Below are 6,798 nucleotides of genomic sequence, written 5' to 3'. Positions count from 1 at the left end.
CACAGATGTGATATTTTCCTCTTCTCATTGCATCCTTTCAGGTGACATGCAGTTTTGAAATGTTCTGTTACAGATAAAGTTCACATTGATCGTTTGATTAAGGTGATGTCTGTAAGTCACCTCCACTGTGAGGTATTTGGGAGAGGATGAGGTACTTTGAGAAATTTTCTTCCTCATCAAAATGTCAATTTTTGCATGTACTTGTTATATCAGTATGGACCCCTGGCTTCCTACTTTATTCCAATTATAATGAGTTATAATCCATTGCTATCATTTATTTTTATGTTCTCATTGTCTGATTTTTCTCCTTTCAGAGAGCCTCTGCAAGCTAGCTTTGTGTCATCTTGACATAACCTCGTCATTCTCTGGGCACTTTTTTGTTTTCTGGCACAAGCTGTCCTAATGCTCACCTTGTTCTTTTTCTGCTTCAACCTAGAACCAGCTATTTCTCCAAAAGCTCTTAGCCCTCACAGTGGATAACAGTATTTAAAAAAACTATTCTGGGCAGTAGAGTGGCACTGTTCCCATGCCCCATCAAAGGACAGAGCTAGAGGATGTATGTATTTACCTAACATTTATCTACTCAAATTGAATTCATAGAATACCTCCAATTCCAATCCCATACCACAAGGTTAACTGCAGGTTTTTTTCTTATGTTGACAACTTCCTTTTACACAGTCAGAAAGCAGGTACCCATTTTCCTTAATATTTTTAAAATGTATCCTGAGTACATGCACATATTTAATCAGTTTGCCTGTATGTAACCAACCTCCCAACACTGCCACACAATGGAATAGATGGTCTCCACTTAAGCTTTGATACTCCTCATGGGGTCACCCCTTCTTCCACATCAGGACACCTTTATTGCGTTTCATCTCTGACATACGATGCTGGGACACTGTTTTTACAGCAAGGAGGGCAGAAAGTTTTTCCTCTTGTTTATGCCCACATTCCCAATACCTAGAACAGTACCTGTAACATGATACATGCTCAATAAAAACCAGCTGCTTGAATGAATCTTCCTGATGATTTAGTATATTCCCCCAGGCTGGGCATTCTGAGAGTTTTTTACTCTCCAATCTCACATAATTCTAATAACAGCAGCTTCTGCGGCTCCAAGAGTCAGGTCTCAAATCTATGTGACCAGTCCCCTCGAGGACAGCAGAGGGGCCCAACTCAGGTGCATCCTCAGGTTTCAAGATTCTGGGACCATTTTGATATAAATCAACAGGAAAGAATATGGGAACGGGATATCCAGAGGTGTACAAAGAATGAGTCAAGGTAGGGGAGAGTGGCTTGAAGAGTAAGAACTCAGATGCAGAGACAGGATATATCTAAGAAGCACCAGGACTGACCCATAACAATGGCTGACTGAAGAAACAACCAGAGATTAGCAAAAGTTGGACTAAGAGAGAAAGCAATTCTTGTTGGAGATCTTGCTTAGTGTTTTTGATAAATGTCATGTCTTACTTATACCTGTTATTTTAATACAATCAAGTTCCCAAACCAAATTTTCACCTTTATTTAGAGAACAAAGTAAAAACCAATATGAAAGTTTCATCATTTTTAAAAGAAACTCAATTCCAATGTTGCTTACATTCACATCAGGATATTATTTGAAACGCAGAGTGATATTCCAGATTAACACTGGACTTTTGTGTGGCACTAATCATAACTGAGCCCTGAGCACATTTATTCCTTTTGTATTTAGCAGACTTACTTTAAAAGTATTTTTTTTTTTAAGTTGCTAAGGGGCATCCCAGATGACGCTAGTGCTTAAGAACCTGTCTGCCAGCGCAGGAGATGTAAGAGATGTGGGTTCAATCCCTGGATTGGGAAGATCCCCCAGAGGAGAGCATGGCAACCCACTCCAGTATTCTTGCCCAGAGAACCTCATGGATAGAGAAGCCTGGCGGGCTACAGTCCATAGTGTCACAGAGTCGGACATGACTGAAGCGACTTAGCGGGCACAAAGGGAATTACAGAAAGTTACAGTCATGAGTGACTAATATCATTCATAGATAAAATATTTTTCATTTAAATACATGTTAATTATACAAATTCATTTTAAATCATTTACAATTTTTACGAGGTTATAAATTCTCAATGTTTACACTCAGATACTTCTACAAAATTTTTATGTAACTCCCCATTTTTCCCTCTTCACATGCAGCAGTGTTCTACTTTTTTAGCTTAATGTTAGGAATCCGAGGCAGCAGGCACCACGACTACTGAGCCCCTGGGCTGCAACCACTGAAGCCCACGTGCCCTAGAGCCCAAGCTCTCCAACGTAGAAGCCACCGAAATGAGAAGCCTGAGCACAACTGGACTGTAGCCCCCGCTTGCTGCAACCAGAGAAAGCCCCTGCGCAGCACAAAGGCCCAGCGCAGCCAATGAATAATTTAATTAAATTTAAAAACCAATCCTAGGAAGTTCCCTGGTGGCCTACCTGTTAGGTCGGTACTTTCAGTGCCATTGCCTGGATTCAATCCCTAGTCTGGGAACTGAGATCTCAGAAGCTGTGAGACATGACCAAAAAAAAGAATTTCTATTTTCTCCCATGGTTTAAAGTGTCAGGCTTGTATTGTTCCTGATGGTGGTTCCCACCGCGGAAATTTAGGATTAAGTTCTACTTCCTCCTCCTGTATCTCATCACACATGGCAACTTTCCGTAAAACCCATCCTTCCAATGTAATTACATATACTTTTTAAGTTCAATACTCAGTATTTGCATAGCCATAAATACAACTACTTTCTTCTCTTATGCAAGATTTTATTTTCCCTAGAGCCAGTAACTGCATAATTGTTATATTGGCTTACCTTTATTTGTATCTATCATTAGTTCAACTCCCAAACTCTAGGTCTCTTTTTTCTTTATTGAGGTATGGTTCATGTACAATATTATTAAGCTTGAGGTGTACGGCATAGTGATTCACATTTTCACAGGTTATATTTTGTTTAGTTATTATAAAATATTGGGTATATTCCCTGTATGGTACAATATATCCTTGTAACTTATTTGTTTTGGACTGTGCTGCATAGCTTGTAAGATTTTAGTTCCCAAAGTAGGGATCAAACACCTGCACCCTGCAGTAGAAGTGATGAGTCCTAACCACTGGCCAAGGAAGTCTCAGTTTATTTTATACATGCTAGTTTGTACCTCGCAATCCCTACTGCTATCTGTGTCTTCCATTTAAATCTCCTCTCAGGTCTTCAGAGGCAGCTAGAGTGTCATTAGTCTAACCTTGCTCTGAGTTTTTTTTCATTTCTGTATCATAGTTTTAATTTTCAACAACTCCTTTTCATTTTTGAATACTCTTTTCTCCTTGTTTTGTGTCATGCTTGCTATTTCTTATTCTGTATATAGTATTAATAAGGACTATATTTACTATATTTTGGATATAGTATAATAAGGCCTTCCCTGGGAGCTCAGCTGGTAAAGAATCCACCTGCAATGCAGGAGACCCCGGTTTGATTCCTGAGTCAGGACGATCCCCTGGAGAAGGGATAGGCTACCCACTCCAGTATTCTTGGGCTTCCCTGGTGGCCTGGATGGTAAAGAATCTGCCTGCAATGTGGAAGACCTGGGTTCAATCCCTGGGTTGGGAAGATCCCCTGGAGGAGGCATGGTAACCCACTCCAATATTCTTGCCTGGAGAATCCCCATGGGCAGAGGACCCTAGTGGGCCACAGTCCATGTGGTCACAGAGTTGGACATGACTCAGCAACTAAGCATAGCCCACAGCATATTAACAATTTGGTTGATTTTGGTTTTAGTTGACTTCTCTGTTTCCTCTAATCTGCCATTTTGTTTGTTTACTTTGGATTATATCTTTCATACTAGAGGTGTTTCTCTGTTGTTTGGCAATCCTTGGTTATCTACTTAAATTTAGGACTGGGAAACTTTAAAAGTCATTTGAAGTTGCAAGGGCCTATGTACTTTGACCCTGTGTACTTCACTGAAGGATGACCTGGTTGGTTGAGTCAGTTTCACTGAGGCTCCTTAGATCTCTCCTCTTAGACTGGTCACATTCCCCACAGCAGCCTATTCCTATTCTCTACTAGAAAAACAGGGCCTGGTTCCCAGTATTTGAGTTAAGTGACAGATGAAGTCTTGGTACCAGGCATGTGTTTAGTTAAACTGCCTATTTTCTGTAGGGTATTTCTCAGGTCAAGAAACAACAGATAGAACTAGACATGGAACAGTGGACTAGTTCAAAATTGGGAAGACTACATCAAGGATGTATATTGTCACCCTGCTTATTTAACTTATAGGCAGAATACATGGTATGAAATGCCGGATTGGGTGAAGTTCAAGCTGAAATCAAGATTGCAGGGAGAAATATCAATAACCTCAGATATGCAGATGATACCACCCTGAAGGCATAAAGTGAAGAGGAACTAAAGACTTTCTTGATGAAGAGAGTGAAAGAGAAGGCTTAAAACTCAACATTTAAAAAACTACGAACATGGCATCCAGTCTGTCACTTCATGGCAAATAGATGGGGAAGAAATGGAAACACTAACAGACTTTATTTTCTTGGACTCCAAAATCACTGTGGATGGTGACAGCAGGCATGAATTAAAGATGCTTGCTCCTTGGAAGAAAAGCTAGGACAAAGCTAGACAGCATATTAAAAAGCAGAGACATAACTCTGCTGACAAAGGTTCAGTTCAGTTCAGTTCAGTTGCTCAGTCATGTCCGACTCTTTGCGACCCCATGAATCGAAGCACGCCAGGCCTCCCTGTCCATCACAAACTCCCGGAGTTTATTCAAACTCATGCCCATTGAGTCGGTGACGCCATTCAGCCATCTCATCCTGTCGTCCCCTTCTCCTCCTGTCCCCAGTCCCTCCCAGCATCAGGGTCTTTTCCAATGAGTCAACTCTTCGCATCAGGTGGCCAAAGTATTGGAGTTTCAGCTTCAGCATCAGTCCTTCCAATGAACACCCAGGACTGATCTCCTTTAGGACGGACTGGTTGGATCTCCTTGCAGTTCAAGGGATGCTCAAGAGTCTTCTCCAACACCACAGTTCAAAAGCATCAATTTTTCAGCCCTCAGCTTTCTTCACAGTCCAACTCTCACATTCATACACGACCACTGGAAAAACCATAGCCTTGACTAGATGGACCTTTGTTGGCAAAGTAATGTCTCTGTTTTTTAATATGCTATCTAGGTTGGTCATAACTTTCCTTCCAAGGAGTAAGCATTTTTTAAATTTCATGGCTACAATCACCATCTGCAGTGATTTTGGAGCCCAAAAAAATAAAGTCTGACACTGTTTCCACTGTCTCCCCATCTATTTCCCATGAGGTGATGGGACCAGATGCCATGATCTTAGTTTTCTGAACGTTAAGCTTAAGCCAATTTTTTCACTCCCCTCTTTCACTTTCATCAAGAGGCTTTTTAGTTCCTCTTCACTTTCTGCCATAAGGGTGGTGTCATCTGCATAGCTGAGGTTATTGATATTTCTCCCGGCAATCTTGATTCCAGCTTGTGCTTCTTCCAGCCCAGCGTTTCTCATGATGTACTCTGCATAGAATTTAAATAAGCAGGGTGACAATATACAGCCTGACACACCCCTTTTCCTATTTGGAACCAGTCTGTTGTTCCAAGTCCAGTTCTAACTGTTGTTTCCTGACCTGCATACAGGTTTCTCAAGAGGCAGGTCAGGTGTTCCGGTATTCCCATCTCCTTCAGAATTATCCACAGTTTATTGTGATCCACACAGTCGAAGGCTTTGGCATAGTCAATGAAGCAGAAATAGATGTTTCTCTGGAACTCTCTCGCTTTTTTGATGATCCAGTGGATATTGGCAATTTGATCTCTGATTCCTCTGCCTTTTCTAAAACCAGCTTGAACATCTGGAAGTTCTCAGTTCAAGTATTGCTGGAGCCTGGCTTGGAGAATTTTGAGCATTACCTTACTAGCGTGTGAGATGAATGCAATTGTGCGGCAGTTTGAGCATTCTTTGGGATTGCCTTTCTTAGGGATTGGAATGAAAACTGACCTTTTCCAGTCCTGTGGCCACTGCTGAGTTTTCCAAATTTGCTGGCATATTGAGTGCAGCACTTTCACAGCATCATCTTTCAGGATTTGAAATAGCTCAACTGGAATTCCATCACATCCAATAGCTTTGTTTTGTAGTGATGCTTCCTAAGGCCCACTTGACTTCACAATCCAGGATGTCTGGCTCTAGGTGAGTGATCACACCATTGTGATTATCTGGGTCATGAAGATCTTTTTTGTACAGTTCTTCTGTGTATTCTTGCCACCTCTTCTTAATATCTTTTGCTTCTGTTAGGTCCATACCATTTCTGTCCTTTATTGAGCCCATTTTTGCATGAAATGGGCTGACAAAGGTACGCCTAGTCAAAGGTATGGTTTTTCCAGTAGTCATGTACAGACGTGAGAATTGGACCATAAAGAAATCTAAGCACCAAAGAACAGATGCTTTTGAACTGTGGTGCTGGAGAAGACTCTTGAGAGTCCCTTCTGCAGCACGGAAATCAAACCAGTCAATCCTAAAGGAAATCAACCCTGAATATTCATTGGAAGGACTGATGCGGAAGCTGAAGCCCAATACTTTGGCCACATGATGCAAAGAACTGACTCACTGGAAAAGACCCTAATGCTGGGAAAGACTGAGGGCAGGAGGAAAGGGGGGGGGGGGGGGGGGGGGGGGGCGGGGCAACAGAGGATGAGATGGTTGGATTGCATCATCAACTCAATGGACAGAAGTTTGAGCAAACTCCAGGAGATAGTGAAGGACAGGGAAACCTGGTATATTCCAGCCT

The sequence above is a fragment of the Dama dama genome, chromosome 3 (genome assembly GCF_033118175.1).
Source record: "Dama dama isolate Ldn47 chromosome 3, ASM3311817v1, whole genome shotgun sequence".
NCBI classification, from domain to species: Eukaryota; Metazoa; Chordata; class Mammalia; order Artiodactyla; family Cervidae; genus Dama; species Dama dama.
The sequence above is the reverse complement of the archived record's forward strand: the minus strand, read 5'-3'. Positions refer to the sequence as shown.